This window comes from Eleutherodactylus coqui, chromosome 4 (genome assembly GCF_035609145.1).
Source record: "Eleutherodactylus coqui strain aEleCoq1 chromosome 4, aEleCoq1.hap1, whole genome shotgun sequence".
Classification (NCBI taxonomy): Eukaryota; Metazoa; Chordata; class Amphibia; order Anura; family Eleutherodactylidae; genus Eleutherodactylus; species Eleutherodactylus coqui.
Window position 1 is genome coordinate 186,475,792 of NC_089840.1, and position 18,267 is coordinate 186,494,058.

General features: G+C 41.2%; 1 protein-coding gene across 1 annotated transcript in view; it reads left to right on the forward strand.

Annotated features, from left to right (window-relative positions):
- GRID1 (glutamate ionotropic receptor delta type subunit 1) overlaps positions 1-18,267 on the forward strand; it is a 1,141,753-nt gene that overhangs the window by 1,015,959 nt on the left and 107,527 nt on the right. The window lies entirely within an intron of this gene.

Genomic DNA, 18,267 nt, shown 5'->3' on the forward strand with positions numbered 1-18,267 from the left:
TTAAAAAGTGCAAAGAGAATTATTCAACTTAAAAGCCAAAGATTATCAGTCATAATGATGCTTGTAATGTAAGGGGAAGGCATCTTTAAAATACTTGTTGGTGACTTCTTTGGAAGGCAAGACAAGGAGTGACATATTCCATTTATTTTCCTCGTCAAAGACAGTGGTTCACCATATTATTCGGGATAAGCAGATGGTGACTATTGACTATGCAATCATTGTTTTTATTAGAACTCTGAATATGACATTTTGTTTCAATCTTCTCTCTAAATATGTTTTGGATGCAAAACCACATGAAACAATAACAAAACATGTCATTTTATCTAATTATTGGCATCAAGTTTATTAGATCAGCATTGATTTTCTTTTCTTTTGCGTAGCAGTTTATTAGTTTTTCTCATCATTATTATCAGAGAATATCTAACTTTTATTATATACAATAGCGATATAAAAAAATTACATAGGTAATATCGATTTGGGATTGGTTGCTTTATTATTCTGCTTATTCAAGTGCTTTGGCTAATGGCAACAAATATTAGTCCTACGATCTAACTTCTGTGATAAACTTTAAGTTACATTTATCTCTGAAGTTATCAGAAGTGCTCTAAAAGTGACACTAAAACTTACCATAGATGTCAGTGCAACAATGCTACTGATTTCAATCTTAGAAAGCAGCCCTTGTATAGTGATGTTACATTGCTGCTTAAAGTTCACAGCCTGTTGGATAAGTAAACCTCTTGCAAATGCCTTACTGATGTTCTATAGTAGGGATGCGTTATCAGTGGAGGGGCCACTGGTTGCAAAGAATTCCGGTAAATGTTTCTCTGTGTGTGTTACATTATTTTTCAAGGAAATAACGTTTAGTATTGTTCCTTTATATGAATGTGTTAGGGGAGATTGAGAAAGGAGCAGAGAAAGCATGATTGGAGCATGATCTGACCCTGTAATGTCACCTATGTCCCAGTGTGCAAGCATTGGAAGTAGCCACGTGGATGAAAGGAAAATGTCTGTCTGGATATATGTAGCATGGCAATGTGTAGTCTTTTTCTGAGGAGTGTTTGCAGCACCATATATTATTATACAATTATGCAATTATGCAATAACCAGTTAGTGAGGTGAGAGGGAGGTCTTCTTCTCCTGGTAATGGTATCTAAGGCTGGGTTGTGAATTATGTTAAAATACCCACAAATTATAAATTTCATTGAAATTATGTGGAATATTCTCTTTGGAACATAGTTTAGGAGTGGAATTTGTGAAGTACTCGGGGTATAGATATTGACTATGGTGAAAATAGAATTGCTGATACTGCACATCAGTCCAACAAACCTCCCCCTATAGTCAGATATTTCTTGGAGAAGTTAAAAGGTGACTGTTATTCATACCCACAAATATTCTGGCTTTTTTCTTCTTCTTGGCATTGGAGTAAAAAGTGAGTGGGAAGTCCTTGTGGAGAAAACTGGATGGATCAGACTGTCTGAAGTGAGATTCGTGAATGAATGCTATTTCAGCTCCACAAAAGCGATCTTTTATAAGGACTGTTAAGAGTTGGAAAGGACCTCCATGATCATTGGGTCCAACCCCCTGCTCAATGCAGATTTCACTAAATCATCCCAGACGACAGTAGGCGAACTCATCACCTCCCATGGTAACCCATTCCACTCATTGGTCACTCTCACTGTCAGAAAGTTTTTTCTAATATCTAATTTGTGTCTCCTCCCTATCATTTTTATCCTATTGCTTCTAGTCTTTCCTTGTGCAAATGAGAATAGTGCTGACACCTCTGAACTGTGACAGCCCTTCAGATATTTGTAGACAGCTATGAAGTCTCCTTTCAACCTTCTTTTTTGCAAGCTAAACATTCCCAGATCCTTTAAATGTTCCTCATAGGACATAATTTGCAGACTGCTCACCGTCTTGGTAACTCTTCTCTGAACTTGCTCCAGTTTGTCTGTCTTTTTTAAAGTGGGTGCCCAGCACTGGACACAGTATTCCAGATGAGGTCTGACTAAGGAAGAGTAGAGGGGAATCACCTCATGTGATCTAGACTCTATGCTTCTCTTAATATATCCCAGAATTGTTTTTGCCTTTTTGGCTGCTGCATCAGGGCTCAGTCACACGGGCGCATCGGCGCCTGTGTTTCTGCAGGTAGCAGATGGCAGTACCTGAAGACGGATGTCTCTCTGCAGCACCAGAGGAAAGAACATGTGACCGGTTTCATTGCCGGTCATGTGTTCTTTCATCAGCGTTGCAGAGAGACGTCCGTCTTCAGGTACGGCCATCTTCTTTCTGCAGTAACGGCTCAGTCACACGGGTGCATCAGAGCTTGTGTACGGGTGCCGATGTGCCCGTGTGACTGAGCCCTCACATTGTTGACTCATGTTCTGTCTATTATCTATTAGTAAACCCAAGTCTTTTTCACATATGCTGCTGCTTAGCCCAATCTTTCCATTCTGTATGTGCTTTTTTTGATGTCCATGTGGAGTGGTGTGCTTTGGGCAGCATCCGAGACTGGAATAAAGCTTCATCTGATGTGATATCGGGATGTGGGTGGATCTCTGTAGGCATCCATGCTATATAAGGGGCAAAGTGCAAGGTATTTTTAGAGGGGATAATGGGAAAATCTTTAGCATGTCAAGAAACATGAGCATTAAAGTAAAGTTTGTCATACTGTGCAAACTTTGGGAGAGTTTGCAGAAAAACATGGACGGAACCTGAACTAAGTAAAGCCATGTGGTTTAAGATGTGTTTCTGATTTTATCCCACTCATGTGCGATCTTGGGTGAAGAGGTTTTGTCGTGTGTCCATGCTTGGGAGGATAGCGATTAGAGAGGTAGACACGCCCAGTTCAATAGCTCTCGGCCTTTTTTGAGTGTTGCAAAGATATGCATGCTCCTATTTCGTGACACGATCCCTTTTGTTGGAAAACCCCATTTGTAGGGTATAGCATGGTTCTGTAATAGTGACATTATGAGGGCTATATTCTTCCTTGCTAGAATAGTGGCTCTTAAAAGATCAATGAAGAGTAAGGTTTTCTGGTATGGGGCAATAAATGGAGACAATTTTTACACACTTGCATTAGTTGCTCCTTAATTTGAAAAAAGTGCATCCTAGGCATATCTCCCTTATTAATTTAGATGTAAAGCTGTGGGCGAAACTGCTGGTGACAAGGCTGCAGGATTTCATCCCAAATGTAATTAATAGTGAACAAATTGGTTTTGTAAAAGGGAGAGAGAAGAAGGACAATAGCCAGCTGTATTGCCGGTTCCATTGAATTCAATGGGCAAACATCATTCTTCTCTGCCACAGCTGTTACAGCTGTGGCAGAGGAGAGTGATTTGTCTAGTATATGTTCTCAATGGGGGCGGCGCTGCTGCCACCGGCCCCATTGAGCGCATATAGAGAAGAGAACAGGAATCACAGATCGCAGATAGGTGCGATCTGCGATTTCTGTTCTATAATTTATCGGACGAGCGCATAAAAAGCACTCATGTGTCCGATACCATTGCAAAGCAATGGTTTTATAAAATCGCACATCGCATGCGCAGATCGCACGGAAAATCGCCCGTGTGACCGAGGCCTAAGTCACAGATCCTGAAAAAAGCCCTCCAAAGCTAACCTCTCTTTTGGATAATTTTGGCTCCATCTCTAACTTCAAAATAAATCTCGAAAAATCTACTATTTTGAATTTTTGTTATACCTGTGGAACGTTGCAGGATAATAAAAGCTAACTCTCCTTTTGCATGGTCAGAAACCTCAATTGACTACCTAAGGGTCAAACTAACAAAAAAGTCAGACAACCTTTTTTCTTCTGATTTCCAATCCCTTATGACAACGGTTAAGAATCTGTTGAGGTCATACGACCTTCCAATTATTTTGTGATTTGGAAGGAAAAATATCCTAAAATCTTACATTCTCCCAATAATTCTCTATAAAATCCGTATGGTGCCTATCTCACTCCCCGGGAGCTTCTTCAAAAGCCTCCGAGCAATTTTTACTGGTTACGTCTGGAGACAGAAGAGACCTAGATTAGCTTTCAGTTTAATCACGAGGAGGAGATCTGAGGGAGGGATTGACCTGCCGTGCGTGCATGACTTCTATATAGCCTTCCAACTTAGTTACTGGTTGGAGTTAATTGCTCTGGTGAGGGACAAACTTCTTCATTTTTTGGCGAGGGATTCACATGGTGTGTCCCTGGTAGGGGATCTTTGGTTCATTACAAAATCTAAATACAGATCAAAGGATTTTAATCCCCTGCTTCGAGGTCCCTGCGAGATCTGGAATACCTTAAGAGTCTCCCTTGCCCCTGAGCCTTCCCCAGCTACCCCCCTCGGTGTAATCACCAGACTCCTTGGAAACACGGGGGACACTTGTACAGCTACTCCGTGGAGGAAATTTGAGGGATTCCTAATCAAAGACCTAAGAAATGTAGCACATTTGAATCCTGAAGAAATGCTGCAAACTTTTCTGTGCAATCAAACCCTCTCCTTTCTACAGAAGGCACATATAACTAGGATGTTTAGGGAGATTTTGAAACTCCATAAATCTACCAGACCCCTCACCCCTCTCGAGAAAATCATAGTTGAGAGGAAATCGAGTTGTAGGAAAATTGCATTTCTTCGGAAAAACTTTGTCACTACACCAGTTGATTCTAAATCCGCTTTCCTCACTTCCTGGGAAAAGCTGCTACATACCTCACTCTTGGTAAAAAATACCAAACTAACCCTGAAGACTGCATTTGGACACTCTTCCTGTATCATATCCCAGGAAAGCCACTATAAACTTCTTGTGAGGTGGTATGAGACCCCTCAATGGCTTTTTGATTATAAACTCGCTCCGCACAATAGATATTGGAGATGCGATAGAGATGTTGGCTCATTCCTTCATATATGGTGGGAGTGTCCATCTATAGTCCCCTTTTGGCGAGATGTGGAGGCGGTGCTGGGGAAACTCTCTTCTTGTGACATGAAAATCACTCCCAGAATGGTGTTTCTTTGGAAACCTTCAACTCTGTTTCACCCGTTGAGACATAAATTGGTCGTGTTCTTAATTGACACAGCAAAGGCACTGATCCAATGCTTGTGGCTACAGAAATCTCCCCCTACACAGGAGCAATGGATTGAGAAGCTTGATCAGGTATACAACCTGGAAGAGCTCACCAGTTGGTCGAGGGGTACGCAGAGGAATTTTTTGCAAATTTGGGACCCTAAGCAAACTCTGAGAAAGAGCTCTGATGCACGTGTGTTGTATGGGGTGAGACTAAGCCTATTGTCGGGAACACAGAGTTTGCCTTTTCGCCAGACCAGGTTCAGAGCATATACCCCCCATCCCTCCCTCCCCTCACCCTCCTATCTGTCTTCTTTGCTCTTCTGGACATCTCCCCTTTTTATGTTCTTTGATTTTCTTCAGTTTTTCTTTTCTTTTTTTTTCCTTTTATTTACTAGAGTTTTATTTTCTCCAGTTTAATTTTTTCCATTTTAGTTCTTGACGTTTATTTTATGTTGGGTAATTATTTTGTATACAGCCAAGTAGTCAGAACTACCTGCATTGTTTGGCCTTCTCAGACCATATCCTGAAGTATTCTGATGTCTAATGTGTATCAGCTTATTACCCCAAGGGGGCAACTTTAGCACTATGTACTTATTTTGAGCTTAATGCCCCGTGACACTGTATTTGTACTGATATTCGAAAAATTTTCAATAAAGATTGATTTAAAAAAAAAAGAAAGAGAAAGTGGATCCTCGCTAAAGTGTCCTAAGATTTTGAAGTAGGTTTGTTAACAGCTCTTGGGAGTCTGTGTGCACAGTTGATAGTTAGGTCAGGAGAGGAACAATGTGGTAGTATATTATGGATAAATTTATGAGCTCAATAGGCAGGCTTGATTTGGGGATGCCTCTGACTTTAATGTTTTTTATGCAATTTCACTCTTCGATGTCAGCAATTTTGTTCCATAGCAATACTATCTTGTCCTCTATGGTACTAGGGGACAGAGAGCAGAGGAAAAGTCCCCATTTTATGTTCAAAATCATTCACCCTATCTCCTCGAGCCTCCAAATCAGTGCGTTGGAGATGTCCTAGTAAAATTAGCTGTGGTGCAACATCATGGCTTCCTTTAGCAACACTTCCGAGGGGCCTGATCCTTAGTTGGCATGTCTTTCAAAGATATTACTTCCTCTGTATTTGGATCTGGAGATTGTCATTGCTCCCTTCATTTGAATGGGCTAGCCACGTTAGCATTACTACCTTCCAGTGTCTTAAAGGTTAACATGTCTGCTGTTGCTGATTTTACATGTTTGCTAGGTTGCAAGCCCCTTTTGTTAGAAGTGGAATAGGGAGAGATGGAAAGCATAGAGATTTGCACACCTTTATGTTCTGCATTGTGAGCTCTCCAAGTTCGTGCTGCAGAAGCAGTGAGCAGACAAGCCTTGCCTGCACTTCCCTTACTTGCTGCATAGAGTTAGGAGAGCCACTCCTGAGATTCCAGGGTCAGACCCATCAATAGGACCGCATGCTGTGCTTCCTGTGGTGCCTCTGAAGTGGGGTTAGAGGGGCTGATGGTGTCTTCCCTGTCACTGTGTGTCAAGGGAGCGCATGGAGGATGCAGCACAATTGGACTGCACATAGCTGCTTGTAAGTTACATGGTAAGAGCTCAGTCAGACACGTGTTTGTTTGCTGCACATATTTTTGCACAAAACGCAAACAAACAAAAATTTGCAAGACCGAAGTAGACATCACTTTAAAAAAAAAAATCACACTTGGCTGCATTTATGCGCAAATAAAGTGTGGCACCCGCTTGGATGTGAAACCCCTGGATGCTGTCACATCCAGGGGTTTTACTTTGTGGTTAATGGGCCAGCGGCAGCAGTGCCCACTTCATTGAGAACATACAGTTAAGATCGCGATCCTCTGTCACATGTGTGACAGCTGTGGCCGAGGATTTCTTCATCTCAGCCGGGAGCCCCCCTCATTACTGAAAACTGTGACAGCATTGTCAGTGTCCAGTGACAAGAGGACTCCCCACGGGTGATGAAGAATTCCCTGCCACAGCTATTACAGCTGTGGCACAGGAGCGTGATGTTCTCCCATTGCTTTCAATAAGGCTGGTGTTTCTGTAGCCCCATTGAAAGCAATGGGCTGCCGGCAAGCCGTGCAGTGATTTTCAGGGAAGGGCTTTAAATATAAACCCTTCCCTGAAAATCATCCCTAGAATGTGTAAAAGAAAAATGAAAAAAACATATAGTCATCTCTTCGCCACTTCTGGGCCTCAGGTGAGTCCAGCCGCACCTTCTACTGAACTGCTCTGAAGTACTTTTAGCAGGTGGGGATTTTAAATTGCTTAAAGGGCTGTCTCTGATTGGCTGAGCACTGTGACCAATCAGAGGCAGAGCTCAGCCATTAAATGACAGCTGAGCGCTGCCTGTGATTGGTCCCTGTGCTCAAACAATCAGAGGCAGCGCTCAGCCATTCATTGCCAAAAATTACCCCTAATGGAACGGTTCTAGCAAAGATTTTAATGATTTTATTATATATTTGAACCAGAATGATTTTAACTTGTTTTTTCCTGGAAAACGTTGTGCTGGAAGCATCAAGTATCTTAACCTCATACTGGATCACAAAGATAACAGGATCACCACAAAAGCATTTTTTGAACCTATAGACACGAACAGCCTAAAAACACTGAAATATTTTTCATTTATTTTTTGTTTACACTAAAAGGGATGATTTTCAGGGAAGAGCTTATATTTAAAGCTCTTCCCTGAAAAACAATTAAGGGGTGCCTGCAGACCATTGCCTTCAATGGCGCTGGCAGCAGCAGCCAAGGCTCCATTGAAAGCAATTCATCGACCTTTACACACGCGTGTTTTTGCACGTACAGGGGTGTGCACTTATGCACGCACATGCTCGTGTGAAGCCACCCTTAGAGAGGTTATTACACAAAAAATATTCCACAGAATAAATTGACTGCCCATGGAACACTGGTGTTGACACACCCCACTCAGTGTGCTTTTCTAATATCCAAAAATAGTGAAACTATAAAGTGCAGTACAGTCAATGTGGAGACCAGGGTCTATAGAACTTTTGTTTTTATTATATTCACAAGAATAAAAAAAACAAGAGTGAACAAAAAAAAAATATTTTTCCATAGTGAGAACCAAACAGTATAGACTGCAGCACTGACCACTACTTTGAATAAACATGAAGACCAAAAGCCTTAAGACCTTTTTTCATAAACAATAATCCTTCAGGGCTTATTCAGACGAGCATGTTTATGTGCTTACATAGGTGTGCACAAAACGGCACGTCTTTTTGAACCCTGTGTTTTCCTATGATGTGCTCACATGTCCGTGTTTTACAGGCATGCAAACATGAGCACCTGCAAAAGATAGGACATCCGTGCACTACATAGGTCAGTGGTGCATTTAAATATTCCGCGCGGGGAGTCCTCTTGTCACTGAACACTGTGCATCTAGCCACTTGTCAGGTGCATCTAGCCACTTGTCTCCCTGCACTGCTCTGAAGCTCTTTCAAAATCTCGCCTGCTGAAAAGGGCTGTGTCTGATTGCCTGAGCGCTCAGCCAATCACATGCCGCGCTCAGCCATTCATTAAAGGACAGCTGAGCGCTGCCTGTGATTGGTCACAGCACTCAGCCAATTACAGGCAGAGCTCGGTCATTCATTGAATTCAACACAACTGAGCCCCAATAGTGGCGGAGAGGTGAGTATATATTTTTTACAATTTTTTACACATGCCAGGGACGATTTTCAGGGAAGGGCTTATATTTAAAGCCCTTCGCCAAAAATCACTGCAGGTGTTGGCAGCAGCCCATTGCTTTCAATGGGGCTGCCAGCAGCAACTGCGGCCCCATTGAAATCAATGGTGCACAGAGCTTCATTCACACGTGTTTTACGCACATAAACACACTCATTTGAATGAGCCCTCAGAGTTGCTTCCATGGGTATTTGAACGATAGTTATCCTGTGTCAGCATGCAGAAATCTGAACAACTAGATGACCATCTGCTTTTAGTGAATGGAGGTTTGTGGTGGGAGAGCGCTCCCCAACCACTCCACCTCCATGCTGGCCACGCTCTGAGATATATCCAGCGATACTTGCTCCTAATCAGCGAGCTTCACTGGGACGCATTGTAGTGCATAGTTTGCCTGACAGTTTGTCTCATGTAAATGGGCCTTTAGTCTCATGATGTCAAAAACGGTTTAAATCTAAACTCTACATTCAGGCCTCAGTCACACGGACGTACCTGAAGACCCGTACACCGGCACCGATGCGCCCGTGTGACTGACACCAACAGGTGGATGTGCCTGAAGACGGCCATGTCTCTGCAGTGCCGGGAGGAAGAACATGTGACTGGCTCCATTGCCAGTCGTGTGTTCTATGATCAGCTCTGGAGAGAGATGGCCGTCTTCAGGTACGGCCGTCTTCTAACTGTCAGTCACACGGGCGCATCGGCGGCGGTGTACGGATGCTGATGCGCCTGTGTGTCTGAGCCCTCAACTGTCACCAAAAGGTTTTTTTTATATTTTTACTTTTTTTTGGATTAGTATATACTGTACTGTGCAAAAATGTTAAGTAGGTGTGCATAACATGCTGCAAAGTAGGAATTCTTTCAAAAAAAGAAGTGTACATTTTTGTCAATTAACAAAATGTAAAGTAAATAAACAAAAGAGAAATCTAAATTAAATCAATACTTGGTGTGACAGCCCTTTTCCCTCAAACCGCATAAATTCTTCTAGATACCCTTGCATAAAGTTGGATACTTTGTAGAATTATAGTCAGGTATATGATTAACCAATTATACAAAACAGGTGATAATGTTCATCATTTTCATATGTAGGTTGAGACAGTCATTAACTGAAACAAAAACAGCTGTGTAGGATGCTTAAAACTGGTTGAGAAACAGCCAGACTTTCCAACAAAGGTGAGGTTGTGTAATACAGTTTCAAATCACAGGTCATACAAGACATAGAGTAGTTATACTACATCAACAAATTCTCTCCCAGGAAATACATTTCCAAACAGACTGGAGTTTCAAGATGTGTTGTTCAAACTCTTTTGAAAAAGCACAAAGAAACCAGCAATGTTGAGAGCTGTAGACACACAGCAGCAGATGAAAGATACATCATGCTTATGTCCCTTGGAAGATATCCAGCCATACCATTAGCTAAAAACTCGCAAAAAACAATGGGATCTACTGTTTGGAGATGTTTATTTAGAAGTGGTCTTCATGGAAGAATTATAGCCAAAAATCCATACTTTCAACATACAAACAAGGGAAAGCAACTCAACTATGAATGAAAACTTGCATTTTACATGCCAGTTTGTTGATTACACGAATTTGTGTGATTAATTAATAAAAGAAAAAAGTTATTGACCCTGACTTTGTGCTGTGTTGTTTCATTCATGTAACTAAGCTTATTAGAGCCCGCCTCCCACACTCTAATACATTGCTATCATAGGCTTAGTAGAATGCACTACATAAGCAATTCAGTGTAATATCCTAGAAATTGAACAATCACATAATAACCCCTTTAGTGGCACGCCCGGAAATTTTCCGGGACGAGCTCCACTGCCCATAGAGATATAGCGGGAAGATTTCCGGGCTATGTATCACTATGGGAGCTGCAGAGCACAATGCCACAAGCTGTGGCATTGTGCTCTGCCTGCATAGTCTCTCATAGAACAGTTCAGAAAGAAGCAGAAGAAAAGAAGCAGGGAGATATTACCCATCTGCCGGCAATTGTGCTCTGCCTGCATAGTCCCACAGAGAACCAGTGCAGGACCTTAAAAAACAGAAGCAAGAAGATATTGCAGATCTGCCAGCAATCTCCCGCTTCTGAATTCAAACTCCTGCACTGGTTTGTTTACAGGTTGCCATAGAGACCATCGGCTTGTCAGAAGCAAGCTGATGGTCTCTGTGGCAGGGAGAGCTGGTGCTTGACTGTCAGAAGACAGCCAGGCACCACCTCTCACAGCAGAGATCAGAGAAAACCTTTATTATCTCCCTTTACTTTGTAAAAAATTAAAAATAAAATTACACATGTGGTATCCCTGCATTGTAATGACCCAGAGAAGGCAGTTAGTACATTATTCAACCCCTTAATGACACTGCCCTTTCCCCCCCCCCCATTTTTTTTCTCCCCCCCCTGCTTAAAAAATCATAAGTTCTTCATTTATCCATCGACGTCACTGCATGAGCACTTGTTTTTTGAGGACAAGTTGTATTTTTCAATGATGCTATTTTAAGTACCATATAATGTACTGAAAAACTTTTACAAAATTCTAAGTGGAGTAAAATGAAAAAAAAAATGACATTCTGCCATCTTTCAGTACGTTTTGTTTCTACGGCACACAAACTGCAACAAAAATGACATGATAACTTCATTCTATGGGTCAGTACAATTACTACAATACCAAACTTGTATAGTTTTTTTTTTTTTTTGCTGTAGCACTTGTATTTTTTTTCAAAGACATTTCTTTTTTTTAAATTATTTTCTGCTGCATCTTCTGTGCCCAATAACTTTTTTATTTTTCCATCGACATACTTGAGCAAGGGCTCATTTTTTGCAAGATGTACTGTAGTTTACGTTAGTGCTAATTTGGAATACATACGACTTTTCGATCGCTTTTTATTGCATTTTTTCTGGGAGACAGGGTGACTGAAAAAGTGCATTTGTGGCGTTCTTTATTTCTTTTTTGGACTACGTTCACTGTGCGGGGTAAATAATGGACTTCTTTGATAGATTGGACATTTACGGACACGGCGATATCAAATATATATTTTTCTTTTATGACTAAGATTTTTTTATTAAAGATATGGCAAAAGGAGGGTGATTTAAACTTTTATTCCTTTTATTTTATTAAAGTGTGAAAAAGTCATGAAAAAGGAAAAAAAACTATTACAATTTGGTATTAGCATAATTGTACTGGCCTGTAGAATTACTTTAATACATTATTTATACTGCTCAGAGAATGCAGTGAAAAATAAAAATAAAAAACATGCCAGGATTACAGATTTTGCTCATCTTGCCCCTAGAAAAAATGGAATAAAAAGTGATCAAAATTTTACATGTTCCAAAAAATTAGATAAATGAAGACTAGAGTTCATCCCGCAAAAAACAAGACCTTCTAGAGCACCGGTAAAGGAAAATAAAATTAATACGGCTCTTGGAATGTGGCGACACAAAACAAACCTTTAAGAAAAAAAATGTTTTAAATCTACAAAAATAGCAAAACATAAAAAAACTGTATAAACTTGGTATCGCCTGAATCATGCTGACTCAGAGAATAATGTTATCACACTATTTATTCTGCACACTGAACACCATAAAAATGAAATCGAAAAAACAAATGGCAGAAATTCATTTTTTCCCCTAATCTCCCTACAAATTTTACGAAAGTTATGCAATACATTATATATACCCAAAAATGCTGCCATCAAAAAGTACAACTTGTCCCGCAAAAAACAAGCCCTCATATGGCTGTGTCAATGGAAAAATGAAAAAGTTATGGCTCTTGGAACGCAACTGCAAAATGAGTTGAAATTAAACGATTAGACCATTTAAAAAACCTGCCCTGGTGGTTACGACAGGGTGTTAAGAAACCCACCACTGAAGGGGTTAAGTCACCTTGAGGTACTAAAAATACATGAAAAAGTTCAAAGAAAGACCTATTTTAACTGGATAAAATACAAAGGAATTAAAAAGCAACGCATTTTAGGTATTCATAATAACCTAGACAATGGAAATATTTTGTTATTTATCTTGCAAGGAGAACACCATAAAAATAAATGTAAAAGTAATGCCAGTTATTTTTCTTTAATTTGCCTCCAAAAAATGTTGATAAAAAGCAACCCAAATGTCATATGTACTTCAAAAAATCTATAAAAACTGCAACTTTTACCACAATAAACAAGACCTCACATAGCTCAGTTGCTGGAGAATTAAATGTTACCAGTCTTAAAATGTGGTGATGCAGATTCATTTGTTTTTCTTTAATAACATATTTTTATTGTACAAAAGTATTTTAAAAATCTATATAACCTTGGTATTGCAGTAATTATGCTGATACAGATAAAAAAGTTATCATGTTATTTTTACTGAATGGTAAGTGCTGTAAAAACAAAACCCCCAAACAATGGCAGCTTTCTAGATGATTTTTCCATGTCCCGCCCCTGGGAAAATTTTTTATAAAAGTTATACAATGCATTATATGTACTCCAAAGTGGTGCCATTAAAAAATAAAACTTGTCCCCAAACTAAGAATCCTTCATAAAGCTATGTCAATGAGTTTTGGCTTATGCAATGCATTTATGAAAGTCACTTGACCCTTAAGGCACAAAATCGTCTAGTCACTGATATGTCTGGTACATGTAAGATTTCATTGGTGAAGTCTGTAAATAGACCTTTGCATAGAATATCGTGTCAGATCTCAATTAACAGTCATGTTTTAGCAGTGCCAAAGAAATTTAGTTTAGCTTTGAAAATTGTTGGTGATCTGAGATCAGACCAGTTCATTGTCTCTCATTTTGACTGATCTACCTCTTTGAGCATATGTAGCTATCTTCATCATTTGCTGCACCCTGAAGTACAAATATTCATGGTTGTACTTTGCTTATTTTCAAGAATGCTTTTCTTTTCAGTAATATCTTATATGTGAAACATATGGTTTTCTTACAGGAAGTAAAACTATTTTTCCCCCCAAACAAATAGAATATTTACTTAAAACTAAATCTTTATTTCACAAACTGCTCCAATTCATTTCACACAAAGCTTTTCTGTGATCATAAAACTTATTTGGAACATAAAATCAAAATATTATATGAAAAATTCAAGACTTGAACAGAATACGTATCAGACAAGTTCAAGAAAGGGCAAATAAGAAAAAATCTAAAGCCGTACTGAAGTTCAAGAAAGTTGCATGCTTCTGTTTTCTTCCAAGAAAACAAATCCTTAGCAAAGAAGAACAGAACACTGTGTCCAAAATACCGTGAAAAGGTATGGTTGCTAGGAGCTTTAATAAAAAGAATTTTATCTTTCTGCTGTAGACTTGATAATATCTTTAAAAGTACAGGAAAAACTAATTTCTCTCAACAAAAAATAAAAAAAAAATATAACACTACAGATGCCTTCTTTGAATAACATTAATATTTTAAAGGAGTCCTGCAGACAAGATGGACTCATTGTGATGAACCTAATAAAGGCGTGTAGAGGTGGCGCATGATACATACATCTTTCAATTTGAATTCTAATGTCATTCACCAACCCTTGTAGATCTGCACTAATTAAACAAAATGTTTCAGTTTTTTCTACTACATTCTTTCTTTTTCCCTTACCAGAGATAGTTTGATTTTTTTTAACTCTCTTTTTTCAACCCTGCCTTTCAAGAGCCATAACTTTGTATTTTTCTGAAAACTTTAAAATTTAAGTTTGAGGAAAAAACTAAAAATATGTGCCATTATTGGGGCTAGGATGGGATTAATTTTTACAGCATTGACAGTGCAGTAAAAATCACATGTATACTTTCTCTGTAATGTTATATTTATATAGCTTTTTAATGTTTTACTACTCTTATAATATAAACTTTTTTTTAAGGAAAAATTGTTTTCTCTCACCATATTTTGAGAGTCCTAATTTTTATTTTTTGTCAGTTGGGCTGTGAGAGGGTTTTTGTGAGGCAAGCTGTAGTTTTTATTAGTACCATTTTGTGGTACATACAGTATTGTGTAAAACTTTTAGGTAAGTGTTGAAAGAAAAGCTTCAAAGTAGGATTTTTTTTTCAAATCTTTAAGGTGTCTGACTCCAAATTTATTCTGCAGCAGGACAATGACCCTAAATAAATGATCTAGAGCAGCACCAGTCCTCTGGAATGCACTACCCCAAAACATCCGGATAATCCATGACTCACAAAACTTCAGGAGTGTCCTAAAAATGCACCTTCCCAGGGAGACATACCACATCTCCTAAATCAAACTCCTCTGTACTCCACCTGATAACATGCTAACTGTCCTAGTGACTGCAATCCCTGCTAGCCACCATCAATCCCTGCAGTCACACCGATTCGCTACCACACGTTTGTTTGACCATTGTCTATGTGTATAGCATCCCTCACTCTCCACCTCACCATACCGTGCACATCTCCAGCCCCTTTACCTTTTGTATCACTCTATTATCTGAAGTATGTAAGCTTATTGGAGCAGGACCCTCATCCCTACTGTTTCCATCAACTGATTAGTACATGTAACCATGTTTTTTTGTATTTTTGTACTTTTGTCTTTCTGTATCCCCCTGTCTTTGTAAATGCTGCAGAATATGTTGGCACTATATAACTAAATTTTATTATTATTAAAGCCAATGCCATTAACAAGTAAATTCAGCGTAAAAAAGAACAAGGAGTCCTGAAAGTAATAATATGGCCCACATAAAGTCCTGATTTCAACATCATTCAGTCTGTCTGGAATTACATAAAGAGACAGAGGGATCTGAGCAAGCCTATATCCACAGAAGAACTGTTAGTTCTGCAAGATTTAAAAAATAAAAAAAACACCCTACCAAGTTCCTTAAAAAACTATGTGCAAGTGTACCTAGAAGAATAGATGCTGTTTTGAAGGCAAAGGTTTTTTTACCCAACAAAATATACAAGGTTCAAGATACTTCTAGTGTCCTCCAAAGTCTCTCTCTGAGGGCTCTTTCAGATGAGCGTGTTTATGTGCATACATAGGTGCACAGAAAACAGTGCGTCTATTAGAACCATTGGTTTCCTATAATGTGTTCACATGACTATGTTTTACAGGTGTGTAAATGCGCTCACGTGCAAAAGATAGGAAATGCGTGCAACGCATACGGCCATGGTGCGTGTAAATATTCTGGACAGGGAGTCCCCCTTGTCACTAAGCACTGACAGCACTGTTACAGTGTTCAGTAATGATGGCACTCCCAGTGGGGAGAAAAAAGAATCCCCTGCCACAGCTGTCACAGCAGTGACATCTGTGGCAGAGCAACACAATGTTCTCCCATTGCTTTCAATAGGGCCACCGCTGCTGTCAGTGGCCCCTTTGAAAGCAATGGTCTGCCAGCAACCCCTTCAGTAATTTTCGGGGAAGGGCTTAACCCCTTAACGACCAGCCCATAGTGTTTTTACGTCCTCCCGAAGTGGGCTTTATTCTCTGAGGACGTAAAAACATGTGTCCTGCAGAAAATAATGCCCCTCGGGCTGTGGACGTGACAGCTCCATGCTGTCAGTGTCTGCAGGTAGCTGACAGCATGGAGCTGTCATCCCGGGCAGTTCGGACTCCCCCCCGGCATTGCGATCGGCGCTATGCAATGGATAGCGCCGATCGCAAAAAAGTAAATAAAAGTGCAATAAAAGTTAAAGATTCAGCTGCTCTGATGGTTCGGATCCATCGGAGCAGCTGAAATTACTCATCGAGGTCCGCCGCACGACTCCCCGCTGTCCCGATGCTCCGGGCGTCGTAGCCGTCCTTCTGCGCATGCGCGCCAGGCAGCATTACGTCAGCCGCATGCGCACGTAGGTAGGTAGCCGGGAGGCAGGAGATGTCAGCGGGGCCCGCTGTGAGCGGTCCCCGGTACCGCGATCGTCTTTATCCAATGGATAACGACGATCGCGGAAAAGTGAAAAAAAGTGTAAAAAAATTAAAGTTTCACCTCCCCTCATGGATCGGATTCATGATGGGAGGTGAAAATACTCACCTCAGGTCCGCCGATGTCCTCCGGCCGGTGTCGGGACCCCCCGCTGGCTTCTGCGATGTGCCGATGTGGCGCGCATGAGCAGAAGCCGGCGAGCCCGGCAAATTCAAAATCTCCCTGCACCCGGCTGTCACAGATAGCCGAGTGCAGGGAGATATGACTGGGGACCGCTGTATGCGGTTTCCAGTCATATGATCACCTTTATCCATCGGAAAACGGTGATCATGTAAAGTTAAAAAGTAAAAAAAAAAAAAAGTTGAAAGTAAAAAAAAGTTTATAAAGTTAAAGTTTCATCTCCCCTTATGGATCGTATCCGTAAGGGGGGATGAAATTACGTACCCAAAGTCCCGGATTTGATCCCTGGTGGGATGTTGATCCGCGGATCTTACCCCAGCTTCGGCGCATGCGCCTGTCAGCATGATGGCGGACGCATGCGCAAAAGTGAAATATTGCCCAATAAATATAAAATCTCCCTGCTGCTGGCTACAAAAGGTAGTCAAGAGCCTGGAGATGTCACGGGGAGCCGCGGTATGCGGTTACTGGTCACGTGATCGCCGTTATCCAATGCATAATGGCGATCACGTAAAAGTTCTTTAAAAAGTGGCAGTTTCATTTCCCCTCACCGATGCGATCGGTTGGGGGAGATGAAACATCTTCTCGGAGGCTTCCGCATTTGAATCCAGATGCGATTATCCTCCATGGACCCTTCCGGCTGCTGCGCAAAATGCTGGACACATTCGCAGGAGCCGGGAAGCCCAGGAAACTTTAAATCTCCTTGCTCCCAGCGACCAACGGTCGCTGAGTGCTTGGAGCAGTGATCGGTGGCCTCGCTGAGCGGTCCCCGGTCACGTGATAAAGTAGCGATTTAACATTAGGCCGGTCACACATGACCGGAGAGGAATTACAGGTTCTGCATGCGCTTGATCAGCGGTAATCCACGGATCAATCGCATGCATTGGATTACACAATTCCCCCCAATTAGCGGGTCGGAATTACGTAATCCACTCGCAGAAACAGAACACAGCATGCTAAATTTTACCACGAATATCTGCGACCTAGAGCCCATTGTGCTCTATGACCGTGGATACACTCGCACCCCATATGCAAACACATTGTGCACGGGCTGCGAGTACCCGGGTCATCTCTAAGCGACAGCGCGGGAAATGCAAACAAAAAACCGCCTGTGTGAGTAGGCAGTTATGCGCAGTACATTACGCAACCGTACGCAGGGTCACAGCCGGGCTCACAGCTGGAATCCGCTGCAGGCCTCCGCAAGTGGATTCCGCCTACGGCTACGTGAGCCCGGCGTTATTCAGACCACTACCAGTAATCCGGAATTTACAAGAAGCCCCGGGAACGTTCGTCCTCCTGCAGTTCCAGGAGCAGCTTGTTGAGCGCCTTCTCTGTGAGACCGCTGCACCGCAGCATGATTACAAAGCCTCACAGCGCCACTTTCTACACCCCATCCCCGCCGCTGAGGTTACGAAATACCCCCCAAAATACATGAGAGGAGGGGGGTGATACCCGGTTTTCTTGCCCCATGTGCCC